The sequence below is a fragment of the Salmo salar genome, unplaced genomic scaffold, assembly GCF_905237065.1.
Source record: "Salmo salar unplaced genomic scaffold, Ssal_v3.1, whole genome shotgun sequence".
NCBI classification, from domain to species: Eukaryota; Metazoa; Chordata; class Actinopteri; order Salmoniformes; family Salmonidae; genus Salmo; species Salmo salar.
In genome coordinates, this window is record NW_025548160.1 from 60 (window position 1) to 25,000 (window position 24,941).

The 24,941-nt window shown below is 44.3% G+C and overlaps 1 long non-coding RNA gene across 2 annotated transcripts in view; it reads left to right on the plus strand.

Moving 5' to 3' along the window:
* Positions 1-20,763: 20,763 nt before the first annotated feature.
* The window catches only part of LOC123732718 (uncharacterized), a 9,409-nt gene continuing 5,231 nt past the window's right edge, over positions 20,764-24,941 (plus strand). The window contains exons 1-2 of one of the 2 annotated variants that reach the window (XR_006763374.1): positions 20,764-20,778; positions 23,399-23,402. This is a non-coding gene — a long non-coding RNA (uncharacterized lncRNA). Of the gene's footprint in view, positions 20,779-22,346; positions 22,351-23,398; positions 23,403-24,941 lie in introns of both variants that reach the window. The other variant, XR_006763373.1, reaches the window with a different exon arrangement.

Consider the following 24,941-nt stretch of genomic DNA (forward strand, 5'->3'; position numbering starts at 1 on the left):
AAACAATTATATGCATATTCTAGTTTCTGGACTGGTGTAATAACCAGATTAATCGGGTGCGTTTTTTATCCGGATGTGAAAAAACTGCCCCCTACCCTAGAGAGGTTAAATGTCACATCCCTGCTACTAGGGGCACGGGTTGGCAAAGGATTCCGAAGGGCGCAGTAGAGCCCTCGATGACTCGACAACTAGCGTTTGAGATTGACTTGTAAACGCTATCGAGTGGTCAGAGTAATGTGTGTTTCTCTAGGAAGACCTCCTGTCTATATGGCATGTGACAGCCAGCGATCAGGGGTTAGGGTGTATAATGTTCTTGTTGTTTACAGGAAGATATCCTGTCTATATGGAATAAGACAGCCAGCGATCAGGTGACGACATCTAGAATCCGAGACACTCTTCGACGCGTCCTGAACCTCCCTCCCAACACCATCATGGAGTACAAGACACAACGACAGCCTCAAGTACGATTCACACACGATACACACTCCCACCTAACACCATCGTGGACACACAACGACCACTCAGTGTTGTGTTGTCTCTATGGAGAATTCGGTTTATTGATATCTCTCGTGTGTGTTTTCTTCTTAGGGATAATTCCAGCTTCCGCAACACAAAGATCACCCTGTGAAGCGGGAGGACAGAAGGAGGGAGAGACAGAAGAGCGGAGGAGAGAGGGCGAGACTCTGCCTCGGTCTCTCTCTCACTCAGAGATTTTTCGGAGATAGAGTAGTGTGTTTTTGCAGCTTGTCCCCGAGTTACAACAGGCCAGTGTGGGACCAACTGTGTGTTTTCTTCCATGACAATACAGAAATAAAAGTGTCTTTGGTAATCTTGTCTTCATTATTACATTAACCCTAATCTTGATCTGTTTTTTTAACACTCACTTCTAAATGTGACCTGTGGAATTCTCATGTAATGTTGACTTGGGAGCTCTATATGTGGTTGTTTCCAGTCCAGTGCTCTCAGGCCGGTAGGCAGGTGACCCATGGTGCTCCGACGTACCAGGATTTTCTTTTTATAAAAAAGCGTAGTGTAGAGGCACTTACAGAAGTCTTTTATTTAACCTTTATTTAACTAGGCAATTCAGATAAGAACATTCTTATTTATAATGACGGCCTACACCGGCCAAACCCGGACGATGCTGGGCCAATTGTGCGCCACCCTACGAGACTCCCAATCACGGCCGGATATGATGGAGCCTGGAATCGAAACAGGGCGTCTGTAGTGACTCCTCGACCGCTGAGATGCAGTGCCTTACATGGAACTCAAACCGGTTGCCCCGCGTGCTCCATCGTGCATACATTTATTCAACCGAATCGTTTCTAGTCACCTCTCCTCCTTCCAGGTTTTTTCTTCTCTTGACTTTATATTGCGATTGGCAACTTTCATAAATTAGGTGCATTACCGCCACTGACCTCGTTCGTCTTTCAGTCACCTACGTGGGTATAACCAATGAGGAGATGGCACGTGGGTACCTGCTTCTATAAACCAATGAGGAGATGGGAGAGGCAGGACTTGTAGCGCGATCTGTGTCAGAAATAGAACTGACTTCTATTTTAGCCCTTGGCAACGCAGATGCTCGTTGGTGTGCGCGAGCAGTGTGGGTGCAATAATTGAATAACAGATTTCAAAATGTATTTTGCAAGCCGCTCGCGCCGCCGTGGTACGAGCGTGTAGTCAGCCTGTTAGACCGCTGCGCCACTTGGGAACCAAAAGTTGCACACATGGGGATAAAATTAGTAGCCTAGGGTCTGGGAAAAATGTGGTCGTTTATCAACTCATTTCATACAATTCTATGGAATTTTACATGACTGGAGACTTTATATACCGTGCAAATGATCGAAATTACAGGCTTTTTTGACACTGACAAACTGAGAATCTGAGATCAATAAAAATGACCTTGTATTGAATCCATCAATAGTTTAGGCCCAGGTGTGTTGTGGGTAAAATATGTGGAAATTAGTAAAAAAAAAATGCTTTCCAGTTTCACGGGCAGGTGATGGTCGACGCATTCGTGCCAAAAGCTTATCCCTGTTACACTTCTTTGTAAAACAATACTTGGAAGTTGATCAAATATTTTGGCAGCCTACAGCATAGAGTATTCTCTTTTCAGCAGGAGACATTTGCTTTCCAATCTGTCAATTGTATTTGAAATAAAAGGCTGTATTGTCTGCATGCTCTTCACTGGCTGATTTCCTGCGGCGTTCCACGACTAGGCCATGTTATTGGTCTGTTCACGACTAGGCTATGCCTTGTTATCGGTCCGTTCCCGACTAGGCTATGCCTTGTTATTGGTCCATTCCTGTCAAGGGAATTATTTTATCCCCATGATAATAATTAACAATCAATAAGCCTTGACTAATTCCAAAGGTTTGTAAGACACTGGGTAAAGAATAATTAGGCAAGGACTCAGCTTTCTGCAAAAGGTCTGTACAGTTTATTCAGAGAACGTTCTGCCCAACATTAACAAAGAAGTTCATTTTATCCTCTCTCCCGCTTACGCAGCACACCTCCACACCAACAGTAGATAACCTACGCACACACATAACACACAAACAGTAGGTGAATAGTATCCCTCCCTGGACTTCCCACCACTGTTAATCACTATCCAGCGCTGCCTGTTCCTTTCCCCCGAGGTTTAGGAGAACCTTGAAGGCTACTCCCGGTCTCTTCACACACACGTCTACAATTCCCTTAGGCCCACTAATCACACACACATTTCTCTCCCTTCCGGGTCTCTACTAGACCTTATGGGACTAACCTTCAGTACTTGAATTAGTCATTACCCATGCTACATAACTACTAATTAATAATGGATTCTTTATTCATTTACCTTTATTATATAATTCTCTTATCATTCCACCCTTAAATGACTAAATAATACACATTGATTATCAAATGCTATATGGAAACATAATTGTGATCAAGGATTAACCAAACCAATACATGTATATACATCTGATACTCATCAATGACTGTCCTGGGCCTATTTCCAATTATGACACTTCGTTTACAGGATTTTCATCATAATTATCATGAAAGGAACAGTCAATCTAAACATTGAAACCGGTCTCATTCAACATTGGCTCCTCGTAGTTAAAAGAAATGGAGCCATCTCCCAGGCCTGGAGGCCCGTATTCGATCCTCCCACAGGTCGGGCTCGGAATCGGTCCATATCTCACCATCTGCTGCGTCATCGATCTCTCTAGAGTTCTGGTGATTAAACCTCTCACACATGTGACCAAACAACATCCACACAATACTAACACACTCATACAGGTGAAAGCAGCCCACAATACAGTACTTACAACACTTTTCCATTTCCCAAATATGCTATCGAACCATCTGGTCAGGAAGTATCTACCCCAGCGTTCTCTGCTAACTCATGAGTCAAATTGTTTAGACCGGCCAGGGGCCTTGGTTACTGATCCATCTGAAACTGTGTTATCCGGAATGTACGTGAGCAATGAAACCCAATCATTCTACCCACACCGCCCTTTTCTGCCAATAACATATCGGGAGTCCGTCTATTTTACCAGGTCATGAGGGGGTGGCGGATAATTTGTCAGAGAACCCCTTTACTGCATCTCCGGTTTCATTCATGAATCCCTGTTGATTATAATAGATGTCATTAATCCAATCCCACATTTTTATTTATTGTCAACCACCAAAATAATGTAGTGGTAAAGTCTTCACCTATTTGATTCATAGCTTTATATTCATCTGGAACTTCCCTGAGGATGCCAATAGCATCCATCTAGACAAAGCTACTCCCATCCTGATCAAAACTCCTCCTGTGCCTACTTTAGCCTCCTATAACTGGCCTCTGATGACTAACTCGAACTGGTTGGACCAATAACCCCGGGCGCAAGTTCCTAACCACCCTTTTTGGTAGTTTCTGTCGTATGCGTCCTTTGCTGGTACTAGCCCACCCTACATCAGTTATAGGTGCTGTGAGGTTAAGAATTTTCTCCTGTACTTCTAAACCTAAGTCAGTCCCATTAATGATTACCTTTCAGCCATTAAAATCATCTAAGTTCTCGGTGCCATTCTTGTATCTATAACACTGGTACTCATCAGGAGTTAAAGAGAACCGAGGTGGGTTGGCGAGTACTTCAATCTGGCCAACCCCAATCCCTGTAAAGTTATTTGCTTTCCTAGGGAATTGTTTAATGTTTACCTTAAATCCTACATCTTCTGATCTTCTTTGACTCTTTATTCTATAAGTCACTCATCATTGTATTATATAGTTTATCTTTTACTTCTTCTCAATGACAACGGTGTCATATAATTGTACCGGAAGGTGGTGGATCTGGATATATCAGAAAGGTAACCAAGACTATGATGCAGCTCAGAGTCCCCTACTCTTCCCAAAAACCGGCAACCCCCTCCTGCCCTTAGTCGATCTGCTAGGTACCACCCCATACTCACACCTCTAGGAGCACACAGTGATGAACGGTCAGAATAGGAAATCTTCGTTAAGGAGGTAACACCCAGACCCTGTTGGTACTCGGTTCTTCTCCTAACTGTGTGTGTGATCGCAGCAGTGCTCATATGTTGTACATACCTTCTTGCAGTGGATAACGTGGACCCAAGTGACTCTCTCAGCTTTTCTAAAGGCAAAGGCAGTGGTTTAACAGAACCTGGTATGGGCCTTCTACAAGCGGACTGCTTCCAGTTTTTTCTCCTCAGGGACTGGATCCACACCCAGTCTTCTGGTTGGATTGAGTGAATCACCTCCTGTAATTCACCTGTTGGACACAAAATCTTGGACATACGGGTTTGGTTAACAGACAGTCTTCTCATGTGTCTGTTAGTATATATTTAACTTCTATGTCTACCTGTTCTGGTCTCTCTAACCTCTGGCATTCTATTTGTTCTACCTGATTATCTAAATGTAATTCATCATTTAAAGAGATAGATCCTAGTAAATCTCTGTAGGGATAATATCTTGACCTCATTATTTTAGCTACCATAATCATGTCCACCAAGTAAGTTGGTAACTTGCTTCTACCCATTTGCTATACTTATCTATTATTGTTAAACACCCCTTCTTCCCCTCACTTCGGAATAGTTAAATAAGGTCCATTTCCAAATGTTGGAATGGATATTCTACCATTTTTTAAAGTAATTATCCTCTAGGCCACTTAAGTCTTTCCTAACCTGAGTGTTTCCTTACCTGCTCTACCATACTTCCTCCCTGTTGACACCTGGCTCCGCCCATGTGTCAATATTGCCGCATATCTAAACAGTGTCTTTGGTAAGATTAGTAAATTATCCTTATGTCAGACCTTCTCTTGTCGGGATTGCCCCTCCAATTCTTCTACATGTTCTTGGCTATCCTGTAACAATTCTCTGTCAAGTGTCTTATCTTCTTTAAGATTTCTCTGTGCTGCCGTTCTCTCCTTTCTTATTTCGCGGGCTCTAGTCAATGCTACTATTTCGGCCTGCAGTAATAGTGTCTGGGCAATGGTTCAGTGTCTAACACCATAGTTCCTGAAACCAACTAAGCTTTCATTCCCCTTTTAGTTAGGGTAACAACTACTTTCAACAAAATCATCATATCTCTTCCTAGCGAATTCACCAAACATAAACTTAAAATCAAAACTAAAATACATCCCAATGGAGCCGATAGTCTCTCCATGAATTAATATCCTAAAGCTAAAGCGAACCGAACTCAATTCTCTTCCTATCTTCTCCTCCTCCTGGCCCTCCTTCTTTCCTCCTACTACTCCCCCAAACCATCAAGGTCTCAGCAGTGCGGGGGAGCCCTTCTCTGTCTGCCCTTCCTTCTATCTGCCTGTCGCTCTTTCTCATAACAGTCAGTGTTAAATATTGGTTCTGTTTCCACCTATTGACTAACTGTCTCCCTGGTGGCACTCCTGGATTTTTAGAAAATCAACATGTCTATGGTAGTAATATCAAGATTATTGCATAGTTAACCGAGTATTTGACACCGCCGGATAAAAAACGTACCCGATTTAATCTGGTTACCACTCCTACCCAGTAACTAGAATATGCATATACTTATTACATATGGATAGAAAACACCCTAAAGTTTCTAAAACTGTTTGAATGGTGTCTGTGAGTATAACAGAACTCATTTGGCAGGCAAAAATGTGGAGAAGGTTTCATTCAGGGAAGTGGCCTGTCTGACAAGGTGTCGCTTCTTGTCTCTGTTTATTGAAGAGTGAGGATCTTGTGTCCCGTGACACTTCCTACGGCTGCCAGGGTCTCAGAAGCGGTAAAAAGCTGAATCGTGGCTTTGCAGGCTCTGGCTGAAAAAAAGTAGCGCGTTTGGGTAGTGGCTGGTTACAGTACTGTGAGACTCATGGCTCGTGTCCGCGTCGACCAAAGCTTTGTTTACTTTCCTCTGTTTAGCTAAACGGAATATTGCAAAATCTGCTTTCACCAAAAAGCTATTTTAAAATCGGACATACTCCGAGTGCATAGAGGAGGTCTGTATCTATAATTCTTAAAATAATTGTTATGCTTTTTGTGAGCGTTTATCGTGAGTAATTTAGTAAAATGTTAGCGAATTCACGGAAGTTTGCGGGCGAGTATGCTAGTTCTGAACGTCACATGCTAATGTAAAAAAGCTGGTTTTTGATATAAATATGAACTTGATTGAACAAAACATGCATGTATTGTATAACATAATGTCCTAGGGTTGTCATCTGATGAAGATCATCAAGTTAGAGCTGCATTTAGCTGTGTTTTGGGTTTTTGTGACATTATATGCTAGCTTGAAAAATGGGTGTCTGATTATTTCTGGCTGTGGGTACTCTGCTGACATGATCTAATGATCTAATGTTTTGCTTTCGTTATAAAAGCCTTTTTGAAATCGGACAGTGTGGTTAGATTAACGAGAGTCTGTCTTTAAAATGGTGTAAAAGAGTCTTATGTTTGAGAAATTGAAGTAATAGCATTTCTAAGGTATTTGAATAACACGCCACAGGGTCCATTAGCTTGTCACGTAGGTGGGACAATTTTGGTGCATCCGACCCTAGAGGTTAAAAAAAGGGATGGTTAAAGGTTGCAGGGTTAAGGGTTGGGGTGAGGTTAGAGTGGTTAACCTCTATGGGCTGGTGGGACGCTGGCATGCCACCCGTGGTGCACTCCATCAACATGAAGTTACTTGCTGCATTTCAAGAAGCGACAAAATTTGAATCAAATAAATGTCCAAAATTCAAATTTTCAAACATACAACTATTTGCCCTTTGAAAGATAAACATCTCCTTAATCTAACCAGTTTTCTAATCTAACCACGTTACGTTTCAAAGGTTTTGGCGAAAGCATACCCAGAAATATGTTAGGACAGTACATTTACAAAAGTTGTGTGTAATGTTTTTGTCAAAATAAGACAAGGGTCACCAAAACCATAAAACCAGCTAAAATGATGCACTAACCTTTTACAATCTCCATCAGATGACACTCCTAGGACATTATGTTAGACAATGCATGCATTTTTAGTTCTATCAAGTTCATATTTATATCCAAAAACAGCGTTTTACTATAGCATTGATGTTGAGGAAATCGTTTCCCTCAATAACTTGACAGTCAAGTCAGGCGTCACAAATTAAATAATTAAAATTAGAAAACATTGGTAAAATATTATATTGTCATTTAAAGAAATTATAGATTTACATCTCTTAGACATAATCAACTTGCCAGATTTAAAAATAACCTTACTGAAATCACACTTTGCAATAGTACACTGCGCCCAGAAAAATACGCGTTGCGATACAGACTAGACGTCATGTTGGGGAGATCTAAAATCAGAAAATACTAATAAATAATCCGTACCTTTGATTCTCTTCATCAGATGTCACTCCAGGTATCACAGGTCCGCGAATGTAGTTTTTTGTTCCCAAAAGCTCATCATTTATGTCCAAAATCTCGATCTGCATTTTACCACATGATCTAAAGCCAGCCGGACTTCTCGTCATAGGTTAAGGTTAGGGTTAAGGTTAGGTTGAGGGTTAGAGTGGTTAGAGTGGTTGGGGTTAGGGTTAAGGGTTAGGTATGGGTTAACCTATTACATCTGGACGTTCCTGCTTAGCGGAACACCACTCCAATATCCAATGATAGGGCGTGGCGCGAAATACAAACTCCTCGAAAACTTCAATTTTTCAAACATATGACTATTTTACACCATTTTAAAGACAAGACTCTCCCTTTATCTAACCACACTGTCCAATTTCAAAAGGCTTTACAACGAAAGCAAAACATTAGATTATGTCAGGAGAGTACCCAGCCATAAATAATAAGACACCCATTTTTCAAGCTAGCATATAATGTCACATAAATCCAAACCACAGACAACCCGGTTTCGGTTGTCCAGGCTGAGATCGGCAGGGCGAGGTCTCCCCAGTGAAAAAATTGTTCTGTGGGATGAAACGCTCCGCCAGACATCTGGGCACCCCAGGGATCTCCGGCCCGGGATAATTCCAGCGGCACCGCCCACCTCCCAAAGCACCATTTTACCTTAACTTAAAAGAACTCTACCCACACGAAGTAAACACGCGCTACTGGACATACTACCAATCCAATTCTAAACTGGGGTAGGTAGTCGTCCAGCACGGTACGTGAGCCCTCATTTGGCGGGGTTGAGATTGTTGGCCTGTCGGTCTGCACAACGGGTCTCGGAGAGGTCCCGAAGGAGTCCAGTCTATCTGCGATTTCCTTCGGGAGTGGAAGGGCCTATTTTGCTTAGAAGAGCAATCGCTGCGGGGGAGTCCACAAGGTCGGGGTCCCCAGAGTTGTTGGAGAAAAAATACTTCTCGTCCGTTGGGGGTGTAGGTGGGTATATCCAAAAAGAAGTTTAAAATGTTTTCTGAAGATGGTAGGTTGGTGAGAGGATGTTTTTAGGTTAATATTTAACCTATTTATCCAGGGGTCCATGGTCATGGTAACCCCAGGTAGAGAGACTGAAAAGTAATTATATATATATATATATAAATTGTGTATATAAATTAATTGTTTTTATAAGGATCCAAGTGATCAGTAAGAACTACACTTTTTGAGAGTCCGTGGTCACGGTAACTCTGGCTATTTACAGATCTGTTGTTATGGTCCTAATGACCCCCTTTCTTTTTTATGAGGTGTGGAGTATGGGTGCTGTAGGTGTAGTGTGTTTCCAGGAGGCTTTGTTGTTTAGGAATTTTTAGGAGGACCCCCCTAGGTCTGTAGGTCCCGGTGAGATTCTTTGGTTTCTTGCTTTAGAGGTGGCTGCCTACATTTGCTGTGGGGTCCTGTTGCCAACTGGGGAGGTCTTTTTTCTCTCTTTCTTCCATCCAAATTTTAGATGATGTTGGAGTGTTGTAATGGGATTGCTCAGTCTCATCAGTCTCTGTAAGTTGGTGAAATATTTATCCTCCCGGTGAGATTCTTTGGTTCGTTGTGAGAGCTTTGGAGACGGCTGCGTACCTAGGAATCCCTCAGGTTGGTATTTCTTCTGAAGGTCAGGATGGGTGTGTGGAGAGGAAGTAGTTGCTATGAGAGTAGCCTCTTCTTAATTCTGGTCACCACCCGGCAGCTTGATGAGTTGTAGGTGATTGTTATAATTGTGTTGACTTTGAAGAGTAAATGGAAGTAGATGGTTGGGGAGTTGTAACCTGCTCCTGCTGATTATCATTCCATACCACCCTGGTCTGGGTATGGGATGGAAATGAAAGTTCAGAGGCCACCTTAACACTCTACCTCTGCTCCTCTCCCTTAATCGCCCTTGTCAGGGTATGATGTGGGGGTAGGTTTAGGAGGGTTTGTTTCCCCAAAAGGAGCCCTCCCTGTGCCACCCTGGTCGGGGTATGGCCGGGTCTCTAGGTCCCCGGGTATGGTGGGGGTTTGCCGCTTTCTTTGAAAGGTTTCGTTTTGTTGGGGAAATATTTTTCCTTAGGGGTTAGGGGTTAAGGGTTAAGGGTTATGGTTGGGTTAGGGTTTAGGGTTAGGGTTAGGTTTAAAAATCACAGACGAATCTGATGTGCACTGGCACTGGCAAAACTTTAAATAAATGGTAAAACCATGGTATAAAATACCTTAATTGCTAAAAAAAGGGGGGTTGGGGTTGGGGTTAGGGGTTTAGGGTTAAAAAACCTTTAATTGCAAAAAAGGGGGAAGGGGAAAAAAGGGGGGGGGGGAATTGGGGAAGGAAAAAAGGAATAATAAAAAGATTACCCGGGTCATAATATAAAATAAAACCTGGGTTAACAACCAGGAGTGCAATCCAAAAGGATAGAAGCCAGAAGCCAAGGTCAAGAAAATAAACCTAAAATTGGGGTTGGGTATAAAAGTCTAGAGGTTGGAGTTCGGTATGTTAGCTCCAAGGGTCAGGATTTAGATAAGGGGATATAAGGGTTAGGGTTAGATAAGGGGGTATAAGGGTTAGGGTTAGATAAGGGGGTATCAGGGTTAGGGTTAGATAAGGGGGTATCAGGGTTAGGGTTAGATAAGGGGGTATAAGGGTTAGGGTTAGATAAGGGGTATAAGGGTTAGGGTTAGATAAGGGGGTATAAGGGTTAGGGTTAGATAAGGGGGTATGAGGGTAAGGGTTGGATAAGAAGGTATGAGAGGGTTAGGGTTAGGTAAGGGGGTAGATGAGAGTTAGGGTTGGATAAGGGGTATAAGGGTTAGGGTTAGGTAAGGGAGTGTAAAGGTTAAGGTTAGGGTTAAGGTTAGGGTTGCTTTAGATAAGGAAGAATGCGAGTTAGAGTTGGATAAGGGGTGTAAGGGTTAGGGTTGAAGTTGAATAAAAAGGTATAGAGGTTGAGGTAAAAGTGGGAAATTAGGGTTGGAACCCGAGAACTAGGGGGGTTGGAATTAGGGTTAAAATAAACCCAAGGGGTCAGGGTTAGATATAGGGTCTAGGAGTTAGGGTTAGGCATGAAGATATAGGATTTAGGGTGGGTGATTAGGATTATAAGAACTTGTAATTAGGATTGAATATAAGGGTCTAAGGGTTTAGGAATCAGGATTCGTGAACTAGGAAACCAAAAATAGGGGAACCGCCCAACGGACACACAAAATAAAAATACATATAAAACAACAATAAGTGCTACTACACAAAGACAAGACCACAATAGACGAATCAACGTCCCACACTGAGTGTGAAAATAAGTGCTATGAAGTTCAAATAAGTGCTCTAAAAGTATGCGAAAAAATGAGGTAAAACCACACCACACTAAAAGATACGAAAAATTAATATAAATAAAATAAGTGTCATCATATTCCTTAGAAGTGCTGGAAAAGCATATAAAAAAAATATATATAGATTGATAAATAAACAAGTAAAAGGAGACATAACTAAGTATAAAAATAAGTGCTTTCATAAATAAATAAATAAATTGACAAACATACCCCACTAAGTATACAAAAGCTTTCAACTCAAAATAAGTGCTATAAGGGTATACAAAAGATGGGGTAAAACCACGCCACACTGAAAAATAATAATAAAATAAATATAATAATATAAATAAAATAAGTGCCATCGTATTAATGATAAGTGCTGGAAAATATATATAAAAATAAATTAATAAATTATTAAATTACTTAATAAACAAACATTTATCTGGAGCGGTTCTCCCACAGCCCTCCCCCTCAAAAAAAACCCTATACTCAACCAACCTCACTGGAGATAACACCTCCCATAAGCCAAAATACATTTCATATTTTTCATTCAGGCCCTTAGGATCTATCGTTTGCCAAAATGCAAATACAATACAGTATTCTTATTACCTTTAGCCATATTGTATAGGTGTTGTTTTAGTCTAGCCTGTAGTGCATTCTTGGTTTCTCCTATATAAATCTTTTGGCACAATTTGCACTTAATTACATAAATCAAGTTTACCGTTGACAATTCGATTCTCTGTCTTATGGGGAACCCCGAACCCGAGAAGGCATTAGTAATATATTTTGGTCTCCCCAGATATTTTTCCAATTTATTAGGTACCTCTTTCGTCCGGAAGGCAGAGTGGACTAACCTATCCCCAAGGTTTTTATTTTTCCTATATGCTGAGATTATTCTACAATCTGACAGCCCATCCACAGCTTGTTGAGCTTCCCGGAAGTTAGACCTCAACATCCTACTAAATCCACCCAAACTCCCAGAGTATGTAGCAACAAATGGTATCAGATTATGTGTTTCTGCTGTTTTATTGTAACCCTCTTCCCTTCTAAATAATTTTCCTACCTCTGCTTTTTATCTCCCTAAGGAAACGTTTTGAATATCCCCGTGGCCTCAAAGCTCCAAAAAGAATGGTTGTTGCCTCCTCCACGTGCTCACATAATGTACAGATTCTATTGAACTGGATCAACTGGGATTTAATTATCCCTCTAAAGGTATGTTTTGGATGATAGTTTGCCTTATGTAGCAAAGCATGCCTATCTGTCTCCTTAAAGAAGACTTTAGTAGCCAATGATTTAGTCTGCCCCTCCGAAGGTACAAAGAAAACCTGAGTGTCTAAAAACTCTAGTTTTTCTCTTTGTATATTGTGGGATATTGTAATTGCAGGATGATGTGTATTTAGGGATTCTAAGAAACACTCAAACTCCCTCATAGAATTCACCCAAATCCCAAAGATGTCATCCAAATACCTAAGATACAAAGAGGGAAGGGTCTGACACTTCACAAACACTGTCTCTTCCCAAAAACACATATATAGGTTGGCAAAGGATGGGGCAAACTTCTTCCCCATGGCCGTTCCATGCATCTGAAGATAAAACTTATCATTGAAATTAAAATAATTCCTTAATAAGCTCAACTCCAACAGATCTAAGATTTCTTTATCCGGTCGCTGGGGGTCAGGAAACCTATCAAAGGCCTGTTTAACTGTCCGCAGTCCCAAAGAAGTATCAATGTTTGTATATAGTGAGTTGATGTCTATTGAAAATAGGATCGCCCCTAGTGCTAGTTTGAGGCCTTTAAGTTTACCAACAAAATCATATGTATCTTTTACATAAGAAGCATTCTTCTTGCGGATTGATGAAATGATCAATATATTCAGCAATTCGATATGATTCCGATCCACAGTCACTAACAATTGGGCGGCCACTGGGAATCTGAAATGGCACTGACCACTCCTCCAAAGGTTTATGGATTTTTGGGAGAAGATAGAATTGTCGGTGTCTTGTCCGGGCACAACAGATATTGCTTTTGGAATGATAAACCTTTTTTTCAAGTAGTTCCAACAATATCATGTTAATCATGTTTTTGAGTCTCAGATTGAAAAGAGTGATCTAATGCGACATAATTTTTTGCATTATTCAATTGTCTGTTAGCCTCCAATAAGTACTGTACTCTATCCATGATTACAATCTGTGATCCTTTATCTGCCGGCTTAATAACTATATTCCGGTTTGACAATTTGATGGTTTCTGACTCCAATACCGTCATGTTCCCCTTTGTTACCTGCCCAGGTCGGAAGCTCCTAAATGCCTCGAGATCCTTCCTAATCAATGTTTGAATGGATGGAGATATCAATTTTATTCTAGGTTCCCAAACCGAGGGATCTGTAAACGGCACAAAAGCGATGTCAGTATCATAATTAAAATGATCCAACAATTTCAGCCTTCTATGATATGTGTGTAGGTCCCTACGAAGCTCCATCCGGTCTAAAATTCCGGGAGTGGGGATAAAAGACAACCCCCATTCCAATACATTTCTTTCTATCTCAGAAAGCATATATGAGTGTGAGAGATTAGTAATATTTGAATGTGGGGCTGTATTAAAGCACTGTTCTCCCCTTACATGTTTAAATTATCCAACCAAAAGTTTAAGATGGCATTTCCTGTTACAGATGTCCAGTGTACCGGATCCCGTGGCAATGTGTGAAATCTAAGTTTACTGATCTCAGTTAAATAATTACATTGCTCCAGGATCTTTTGATTAAGTTGATCCAAGAGTAATTCTGTTTTTCCAGTCTATCTGAATAGTTAATAATGGGCACGTAGAGTGTAGCATTAGGAAATTTACTTTCTGCCACTTTCAACAGTTGTTGTAGTTGCTTCCAGGAGGTCAACGCCAGCTGTTTCAACAGGCAGTTGTTTAGACCTCCTGATAACACCACCTTCTCCACTGTTGGATGTTGTTCTAGTTTTTCTACTACTCCTTTTAGATGGTGGAATGTAGCCCCAGGGAAGCTATCTGCTTGCACTCTGGAATCAGTAAACCCAGGTATCTGTGAAATATTAGCGTCTCAAATTATAACAATTGGTTTTCTAATTGTAAGTTCCCATTCCAAAATTTTCCTGGTAGAATTTGGGTGTCTAACTGGTTCGAGGCTAATTGATCCCGGCCTCCTAACAGGTAAATTAACCTGTTAGGACTAGGGGGCAGTATTGACACGGCTGGATAAAAAACATACCCGATTTAATCTGGTTACCACTCCTACCCAGTAACTAGAATATGCATATACTTATTACATATGGATAGAAAACACCCTAAAGTTTCTAAAACTGTTTGAATGGTGTCTGTGAGTATAACAGAACTCAAATGGCAGGTCAAAACCTGAGAGATTCCTTTACAGGAAGTGGCCTGTCTGACCATTTCTTGAACTTCTTTTCCATCTCTATCTTTTACTAAGGATCTCTGCTCTAACGTGACACTTCCCACGTCGTCCATAGGCGCTCAGAGCCCGGGATAAAACAGAATGTCGTCATTCCAGCCCCAGGCTGAAACACATTATCGCCTTTCTCAAGTGGCCGATCAAGGGACTCTGGGCTTATGCGCGTGACCCGACCGCCCCCGCCTTTGTGATTTTTTTTCCTCTGTTTGCCGAAAAGGAGATTCCCTGTCGGAATATTATCGCTTTTCTACGAGAAAAATGGCGTAAAAATTGATTTTAACCTGTTGGGTCTAGGGGGCAGCATTTGCACGTCTGGATAAAAAAAATGTACCCGATTTAATCTGGTTACTAATCCTACCCAGTAACTAGAATATGCATATACTTATTATATATGGATAGAAAACACTCTAAAGTTTCTAAAACTGTTTGAATGGTGTCTGTGAGTATAACAGAACTCATTTGGCAGGCAAAACCCTGAGACATTTTCTGACAGGAAGTGGATACCTGATGTGTTGTATTGACTTTAAACCTATCCCATTGAAAAACACAGGGGCTGAGGAATATTTTGGCACTTCCTATTGCTTCCACTAGATGTCACCAGCCTTTACAAAGTGTTTTGAGTCTTCTGGAGGGAGATCTGACCGAACAAGAGCCATGGAACGATGATGTCCCATTAGACACCTGGCGCGCGAGTTCATGTTGGGTACCCTCGTTCCAATACGTTATAAAAGAGTATGCATTCGTCCACCTTGAATATTATTCATGTTCTGGTTAAAAAAGGCCCTAATGATTTATGCTATACAATGTTTGACATGTTTTTTCCCCTCGTTCATGACGAGAAGTCCGGCTGGCTTACATCATGTGCTAACGAGACGGAGATTTTTGGACATAAATGATGAGCTTTTTTGAACAAAACTACATTCGTTATGGACCTGTGATACCTGGAAGTGACATCTGATGAAGAGAATCAAAGGTAATGGATTATTTACATAGTATTTTAGATTTTAGATCTCCCCAACATGACGTCTAGTCTGTATCGCAACGCGTATTTTTCTGGGCGCAGTGCTCAGATTATTGCAAAGTGTGATTTCCCAGTAAGGTTATTTTTAAATCTGGCAAGTTGATTGAGTTCAAGAGATGTAAATCTATAATTCTTTAAATGACAATATAATATTTTACCAATGTTTTCTAATTTTAATTATTTAATTTGTGACGCTGACTTGACTGCCGGTTATTGGAGGGAAACGATTTCCTCAACATCAATGCCATAGTAAAACGCTGTTTTTGGATATAAATATGAACTTGATAGAACTAAAAATGCATGCATTGTCTAACATAATGTCCTAGGAGTGTCATCTGATGGAGATTGTAAAAGGTTAGTGCATCATTTTAGCTGGTTTTATGGTTTTGGTGACCCTGTCTTTGACTTGACAAAACATTACACACAACTCTTGTAAATGTACTGTCCTAACGTACTCTAAATGTATGCTTTCGCCGTAAAACCTTTTTGAAATCGTAAAACGTGGTTAGATTAAGGAGATGTTTATCTTTCAAATGGTGTAAAGTAGTTGTATTTTTGAAAAATTTGAATTTTGACATTTATTTGGATTCAAATTTGCCGCTCTTGAAATGCACCTGCTGTTGATGGAGTGCACCACGGGTGGCACGCTAGCGTCCCACCTAGCCCCAAGAGGTTAAACAGCGGTTGACATGCTTCGAAGTTTGGTAATGGAATATTTAGAATTTTATTGTCACGAATTGCGCCATGCGCGCGACACTTCTTTACCATTTCGGATACTGTCTGGAACGCACGAACAAAACGCCGCTATTCGGATATAACGATGGATTATTTTGGACCAAACCAACATTTGTTATTGAAGTAGACGTCCTGGGAGTGCATTCTGACGAAGACAACAAAAGGTAATCAAACTTTTATAATAGTAAATATGATTATGGTGAGTGCTAAACTTGCCGGGTGTCTAAATAGCGAGCCCGTGATGCCTGGGCTATGTACTTAGAATATTGCAAAATGTGCTTTCACCAAAAGCTATTTTAAAATCGGACATATCGAGTGCATAGAGGAGGTCTGTATCTATAATTCTTAAAATAATTGTTATGCTTTTTGTGAACGTTTATCGTGAGTAATTTAGTAAAATGTTAGCGAATTCCCGGAAGTATGCTAGTTCTGAACGTCACATGCTAATGTAAAAAGCTGGTTTTTGATATAAATATGAAATTGATTGAACAAAACATGCATGTATTGTATAACATAATGTCCTAGGGTTGTCATCTGATGAAGATCATCAAAGGTGAGTGCTGCATTTAGCTGTCTTCTGGGTTTTGGTGACATTATATGCTGGCTTGAAAAATGGGTGTCTGATTATTTCTGGCTTGGTACTCTGCTGACATAATCTAATGTTTTGCTTTCGTTGTAAAGCCTTTTTGAAATCGGACAGTGTGGTTAGATTAACGAGAGTCTTGTCTTTAAATAGCTGTAAAATAGTCATATGTTTGAGAAATTGAAGTAATAGGATTTTTAAGGTTTTGAAAATCGCGCCACAGGCTGCAAGTGGCTGTTACGTAGGTGGGACGCCAGCGTCCCACCTAGCAAATAGAGGTTAATGACAAGCTTCAGCAGCGCTCCGTTCGTGCGAGATCTAGCCGACCCGTCTGTCTCAGTGGCCCTACATTGGTGTCCCGGTTCGGGGAGTGGAGTACCCAGGTAGCGATGCCTGCGGATGACATTCACCCATGCCGTACCGGCGCCAGAAACACATGTATTTCTCAAACCCTGTCTTTTATCCACGTTGATGGCGTTCCGAATAAACCCTCCAGCTAAGACAAGATACCTGATTAAGCGGTGCCCCGGCACCTGTGGCTCCGGCCACGGGCAGTTCAGGGCCTCCCGCTGGGTGCACGGTGGATTGACCTAGGGCCTCCTCCCCTCACGGGATAGGAGTGGTCCCTGGCTGTTCTCCGCTTAGTGTGCTCGGGTACAACCTCTATGTTGTGAGTGGCTACCTGGTTGATCCTGCAAGTAGCATATGCTTGTCTCAAAGATTAATCCATGCAAGTCTAAGTACACACGGCCGGTACAGTGAAACTGTAGAAGGATCATTAACGGGTGTGCCAGCCGCCGGCATGGGGCTGCGCTCCAGAACCCAAACTCTGCTGTGGTTAGGGTAGGGGGCTCACGCCTCCCGCCTCTCCCTTCCCCTCGGGGCGGGTGTACCGGTCTTAGCCCGGTTCCCCGCAGTTCATTTTTGCCTGCGATGCGCCCGACTGGCTCCATCCCCTTTCCCCGTTAGCCACGGCCACATGGCGCACCTATGGGCGGGTGAGTCGGCCGCTACCGAAGGGGACTGGGGGGTGTCCGGTGAACCGGGACTTCCCGAAATGGTCTCACATTTTTAAGCGGCTTGAGTATCGCCCAGTATCCTCGCGCGGCACTGGGAACCCAGTCAACCGCTCTGCGCCCCGTCATCGCAGAGGAGCACCCGGCGGCCCCCATAAACTTAAACCAACCTGCCTTTGAACTATGGCCTCTCGCTCTGGTGAAGGGCGGGTGCGAAGGGAGGGCAACCTCCCGAAAACTGCCTAGCCTCTAGCCAGTCGAGAACAATATGGAATGTTAGGACAGGGAGGTAAGGGAGGCAGCTTTTTCATAAGGCTCCTTCAACCCCTTCCTGTAGTCCACCTACTGCAGGTGTTGACAACATGCAAGATGACCTGCCTCGTTACTGGTCGCGAACCATTGCTGCAGGTCGTGTATCGCTTCTAAGAGGATAATAAGGAGAGGTAATAGGGAGGTCCTGTTATGGCTTCCTCAACCCCTCTCTACGTGACACCTTAAAGGAGTGGATTGAGAAGTCCCGGATATAATACTTCCTGGAGGTAATGGAGTGACCCTCTAGTAGGGCCGCTCCAGCCCCTCTGATGTGAGTGTACCGGGAACCTCGACTTGCAAGCACAGGTTAGTGTGGGGGGGCAGAAGGGGGGCCTGTAGTGGGCTTCTCAAACACCTTCCTACACGATACCTGTGGTGCATGTATCTAGATCCTGGCGGGGGGGTACTGAGAGACAAGGTTGAGAACCCTTGATAGGGTCTCCCTAGCCCCTCTGGCTATGACTCCTGGCGGGGATCTGGAGTAACGTGTACCAAGGGTTGTAAATAATAAAGGAATTGACGGGGTGCAAGTGACTACTGACCCGAATCCTAGCCACTTGAAGACCAGGGATATATTACAGATTAAGTGCAAAATCTAGAGACATGAGAGTAAAAGTGAAAATTGGTTGAGCGAAATAAAAGAGAAAAGATGAGCGATAAGAGAATTGATGAGGTGAGCGGTTGCAATGAGAAAATCTGCAGGAATAAGCATTGCTTGAAGCGCAGATGGGCGTGGATTTCCGGCCCAAAGGGGGAGACATCTCCTCCTCGCAAGAGAGGAACTTGCGAAAATGTATCCTTTCAGGATAAATCTCATGCCTCAAACCCAGATCCTCTCGAAGCCCCGGAAGCGAGAGAGGACGCGGGTTTGATGGCCCCTCAGTGTGTCGGCGAACTAAGGACACCTACCCTAGCAGCGAGGGATGGGGGTAGTGAAGTCGTGCTGCCACCACAACCAGTTCAAGCGATGGGAGAGGCCTCAACCAGTTGCTTGGTGGGAAAAACCACAACAAATACCCTGCTGGTATCACTCCCCATTCAGGATTTGAGATGTGGGCGGTGTGGAAGACTGCTAGAGACCGTTGGGAAGGCAGTGAGGCACTTTACGAAGGCTCATTCAGCGGTCTCGGTGGTGTTCGAGTGTCGGAAGTGCGATAGGTCCAGTGACAATAGCCACTCCATCTCCTGCCATATTCCTAAATGCAAGGGAATGGTAGAGACCCGGGTGGATATGGGTGGTGCCCACTGTTGTGAGCACTGCCCAGAGAGGTTTGCCACATCAAGGGGACTTACACAGCACATAAGACACAGGCACATTGCTCACTATTGCCGGAAGAAGGATGGGGAGATGACAGCAAAAAAAGGATATAGAGGTGGCTGGAAAGTGGAGCAACTGGGAGGAGGAAAAGGTGTTAAGGCTGAGCAAAGCGATGGCTGGGATTAGGAAGATAAATAAGCGAATCGCAGACAGCCTGAGTACTGGAAAAACTGCTGAACAGGTGAGGGAGATAAGACGTGGAATGAGACTTGGAAAGGTGCAGAAGGACAGGCCCAAGGAAGCGTGCGACGAGAGGAGCATCATCGCAATGCTGTCCAAGCCGAGGACACCATTAACGTCCCCCAACAGCCTACGTGGAGTTCTCTGCGAAAGGTTAGAAAGGGACGATACCAAAAATGGTGTCCAAATTGGGCCTGTCACATTGTCCCTGAGGGGGGTGGAGCAAGACCCTGCCTTGCTCAACACGTCCGCCCTCGAACTGCAGCGGTTGCTGGGTGAAGGATCTGGGGCCCGTAATCCGACTAACCCACTGAGGAAGAACAACACCGCATTGCCAAGTGAAAGAAAAAAGATTGTGTAACAAACACAGTATGTAAAAATACAGAAAATGTTTCAGAACAATCAAGCCAGGCTTGGCAAATACATTCTGGATGGCAATGAGAGCGGGGCAGCTGTATCTCCATCGCTTGAGGTTGCTTTAGCTTTCAAGAGCAGATGGGAGGTGACAGAGGAGTACATAGGTCTGGGCCAATTTAAATCGGTGGGGGAAGCGGAGAATGGAGAGTTCCGGTCATTGATCTCAGCCGCCGAGGTATGGGAGAACCTCAGGTCAATTAAAAATGGTACAGCAGCGAGGCCAGATGGGATAACAAAAGCAGCATTGCTCAAATGGGATCCCTCTGGTGCGAAACTGGCCACGACCTTTTCTGTATGGTTGACTACTGCCAGTGCCCTTCAAGAAGTGCAGGACAACTTTGATACCCAAGACTGATGACCTGAAGTTACTCACCCAGGCGGCTGGGTGGAGACCTCTCACTATCGGGTCGGTGGTCTTGAGGCTATACTCCCGTATTCTGACACACAGGCTGGCGCGGGCGTGTCCCATTAGCCCGCGCCAGAGAGGATTCATTTCCTCACCTGGGTGCTCAGAAAACTTGATGATCTTGGGAGGTCTAATCAAGAGAAGTTGGGCAAAGGGCGAGAGGCTGGCCGTGGTGTTGGTTGACTTTGCGCGTGCATTTGACTCAGTGAGTCACTTGCACATCTTGGAGGTGCTCAGGCAGATAGGGCTCGATGAACATATCATCAGAATCGTAGGTGATTCGTACACCGATGTGGTGACCACAATAACGGCCAATGGTGAGTTGTCCCCTCCCATTGACGTGAGGGTAGGGGTCAAACAGGGAGACCCGATGTCTCCGTTACTGTTTAATTTGGCCCTGGACCCAATGATTGAAACCCTTGAACGCTGCGGCTTGGGGTACAGGATGGATGATCAACAGATCACAACTCTGGCCTTCTGGTTCTGGTGAGCGGATCATGGGAAGGCATGGCGCACAATATCCTGATTCTGGAAGAATTCTGCCGATTGACTGGGCTGAGAATTCAGCCCAAGAAGTGCCATATTTTCCTCACACAGAAGACTCAGGGCGTGAGACGGATAAACCTCTGTAAACCCTGGATAATGTGTGGAGAAGAGCTGCACATGGTCGGGCCGGAGGAGTCGGTTGCGTACCTGGGCATGATGGTGAGCCCATGGCAAGGCATTATGGAGCCAGAACCTGTCGAACGACTCCGTAACTGGATCAGGTCGATTGGGCGGTTGCCGCTGAAGCCTACTCAAAAGGTGAGGATGTTGAAGGTGTACGCAATCCCAAGGATGGTGTATCAGGCTGATCACGGCGGGCTGGGGCCAACAATCCTGAATGTACTAGACCGGATGATCAGGAGGGTGGTGAAGAAGTGGCTTTACCTCCCACAGTGTACCTGGGATGGGCTACTATACTCGAGATGCCAGGGTGGTGGTCTTGGCATCGAAAAGTTAGCTTGTCAAATCCCGTCTGTCCAAGCCAGAAGGGTCTACCGCCTGTGGCACTCTGAGGATGCCATCACGCGGGTTGTAACCAGCAGGACAGTGGAGCCTGAAGGAGTATCTTAGAATGTGGCTGAGAGCTGGTGGGGATGAAGCAAGTCTGCCTCCCCTGGAAGAGGGGACAGAGGGGACCGTACAGGGTACGGACCCTGCCAGCTCGGTGAAGCCTAAACGCCCAGTAGCCCCAAGCTGGAGGCAAGCAGAGTTCCTGAAGTGGCAGAACCTCACATCGCAAGGAATTGGGGTACAAGCTTTCGGCGGAGACAGAAACAGCAATCACTGGTTGGCAAATCCGGAAACGTTGGGATTCAAAGAACGCCACTATATTGCAGGTCTTCAGCTAAGAGCAAACGTATACCCAACTCGTGAGGCGTTGTCGAGGGGCAGGAGAGACCTACCGAAAGTCTGTCGCCACTGTCTATTGGGAACTGAGTCTTGCTCACACATTCTCGGGCAGTGTCCTGCAGTAAAGGAGAGCCGCATTAAGCGGCATTACAAACTGTGTGACCTGCTAACAGATGAAGGCGAAAGCACCGGATGGACCGTCATCAGAGAAATGTGCTGTAGGACTCGTGCAGGAGCACTGCGGCGCACAGACCTGGTGTGCGTGAAAGCCGGGAACGCTTTGGGGGTGGATGTTACTGTGCGTTACGAGATGGCCTTTGATACACTCATGGTCGCGGCTGCTGAGAAGGTCGCTCGTTATAACCCAATTGCTCCGTATGTGGCAGCTGCCCTGAAAGTGAGGAAGGTCAAAGTGTTTGGCTTTCCACTGGGAGCCCGAGGCAAGTGGCCGACCGACAACAATCGACTACTACAGGCTTTGGGCGTGAATGGCGGTAGGAGGAAACAGCTGGCAAAGCTGTTTAGCAGGAGGGCGCTCCTGTACTCCTTAGATGTTCTCAGGGACTTCTACAGGGTCGAGGGTGTGACGGTGAACTCGGATGATGAGAGCGAGGAGGATCATCTGTAGGCCCGGATGTAACCATCGGGGGGTGCGTATCACGGGGTGGGCATCCTCACTGTAACCCCATATGACACCCAAGACCGATCCAGATCCCCAGTACCCACAATTGAGCGCAACCCTAGCTTGCTAGGAGATCCATAGGACCTGGCCTATGGAACGCCATGACGGTTGAAATTCCTCCCCAGGGGCGGGGGAGAGAGTGGCAACGTCGAGTCATGGTGGATAGAGCGAACACCCAAGCACGGTTGGGAGGAGAGCCAGGGAGGGGGTTGGCTGGATGTACAGCCAAGCCCACGGACAAGAGGGTTGAAGAGGATGACTACTGGGCTCAGAGTCATCTCGCCCTAAACGATGATGGGGTTGCGACGAAACACACACCCATACCGGGAGGGGTGAGTGAGTTGCCCGGCCAAAGGGCGAGTTGCGGAAAAAGGAAAAAATAATAAAAAGAAAGAACAAAAAAATGTTTTTAGTTAAATACCCTCTTAACACATTTCTGGGAGACCCCACAAGGGGTCTCCCCCTAAACAGTTCTACACATATGGGCCTCCAAAGGTCAGCCTACATGGCAAGAGCGGTTGCTCAGACTGATAGGATAAGGAGGTAAGGGCAATGCCAACCCCTACTTATCCAATGCCAGTCAAGGGAAGGTCGAAGTCTGCAGCAATGTGGTGAGGTAAGGGGGAGACTCTCGAGTAGAGTCTCCCCAGCCCCTACCCACAAAACGGTGACGAGCAAGAGGAATCTGTCCCTGACAGAGGGTGTGGGGGTTGAGACCCCACTGGCACCCTGACTGTTGGGGCGGATCTACGTCTCTGGCATGTCAGTGCAGGGAGGTAAGGGAGGAGCCCTCTAGTAGGGCTCTTCCAACCCCTACCTGTAGGTCACCTGATTCAGGTGTTGATGACATGCAAACAAGAGCTACCTTGGTACCGGTCTGTTGCGAAGAGGGTTTTGCAGAGGATGGCGGCTATCCCTATCGGGAGGGGGCTTCCGCTGAGCATGGAATTGTGGGAGCGGTTGCATCCAACCCAATGATTTGCAGTAGAGCTCTTGGCCACGAAGTCTGTATGTTCCCATACAGGCAGCCAATCAGAGAATGATGGCAAGACCCCAGCTCCGTATGGGGGGGAGGGCCAAGATAAATGGGAACGGCTGCGAAGTGTTCTGACGATGTCAGTCCAATCACAGATAGCTGTGATGAAACTAAGTGTGTGTTCCCAGCATGCTTGGTCCGCTCTTAACCGCAAGGTTTAAATTGAACGCTGCCCGCCGAGAGTGAACATTAACCTCTATGGGACCGGCGGGACGAATTCGTCCCACCTACGTAACAGCCACTGCCAGCCTGTGGCGCGATTTTCAAAATCTTCAAAATCCTATTACTTCAATTTCTCAAACATATGACTATTTTACAGCCATTTAAAGATAAGACTCTCGTTAATCTAACCACACTGTCCGATTTCAAAAAGGCTTTACAACGAAAGCAAAACATTAGATTATGTCAGCAGAGTACCAAGCCAGAAATAATCAGACACCCATTTTTCAAGCCAGCATATAATGTCACCAAAACCCAGAAGACAGCTAAATGCAGCACTCACCTTTGATGATCTTCATCAGATGACAACCCTAGGACATTATGTTATACAATACATGCATGTTTTGTTCAATCAAGTTCATATTTATATCAAAAACCAGCTTTTTACATTAGCATGTGACGTTCAGAACTAGCATACCCCCGCAAACTTACGGGGAATTCGCTAACATTTTACTAAATTACTCACGATAAACGTTCACAAAAAGCATAACAATTATTTTAAGAATTATAGATACAGACCTCCTCTATGCACTCGATATGTCCGATTTTAAAATAGCTTTTTGGTGAAAGCACATTTTGCAATATTCTAAGTACATAGCCCAGGCATCACGGGCTCGCTATTTAGACACCCGGCAAGTTTAGCACTCACCATAATCATATTTACTATTATAAAAATGTCATTACCTTTTGTTGTCTTCGTCAGAATGCACACCCAGGACGTCTACTTCAATAACAAATGTTGGTTTGGTCCAAAATAATCCATCGTTATATCCGAATAGCGGCGTTTTGTTCGATGCGTTCCAGACACTATCCGAAATAGTAAAGAAGTGTCGCGCGCTTGGCGCAATTCCTGACAATAAAATTCAAAGTATTCCATTGCCGTACGTCGAAGCATGTCAACCGCTGTTTAAAATCTATTTTTACGTCATTTTTCTCGTAGAAAAGCGATAATATTCCGACAGGGAATCTCCTTTTCGGCAAACAGAGGAAAAAATCCCAAAGGCGGGGGCGGTCGGGGTCACGCGCATAAGCTAGTGTCTCTTGATGGGCCACTTGAGAA